At 36.4% G+C, this 228-nt stretch overlaps 1 protein-coding gene across 1 annotated transcript in view; it reads left to right on the top strand.

The window, feature by feature from the left end:
* The window catches only part of LOC119587798 (nephrin-like), a gene marked incomplete at its 5' end in the record, with an annotated part of 30391 nt that overhangs the window by 21406 nt on the left and 8757 nt on the right, over positions 1-228 (top strand).

The following is a 228-nucleotide window of genomic DNA, read 5'->3' as shown; positions in this document are numbered from 1 at the left end:
ACAAACAAGTAAATCAATGAGTTGTGTGTTTCTGTGTCATTCTGGATATGCTTTCTACTGTATGTAACGAGCTTCTACTTTATTTATATCTTTCCCCTGACCATCTTTCTCATTTATTGCCAACAGAACATTGCCAAAAGCAATAATGTTTGTGAGAAGGGCACCGGCTGTCCAGCAAGATGAACTATTCTTAATGTTGTGATGGAGCTGTGGATTTATGTATATATA

The sequence above is a fragment of the Penaeus monodon genome, chromosome 23, assembly GCF_015228065.2.
Source record: "Penaeus monodon isolate SGIC_2016 chromosome 23, NSTDA_Pmon_1, whole genome shotgun sequence".
In the NCBI taxonomy this organism is placed as follows: domain Eukaryota; kingdom Metazoa; phylum Arthropoda; class Malacostraca; order Decapoda; family Penaeidae; genus Penaeus; species Penaeus monodon.
Note: the sequence above shows the minus strand (reverse complement) of the source record. Positions and strands in the feature narration are given on the sequence as shown.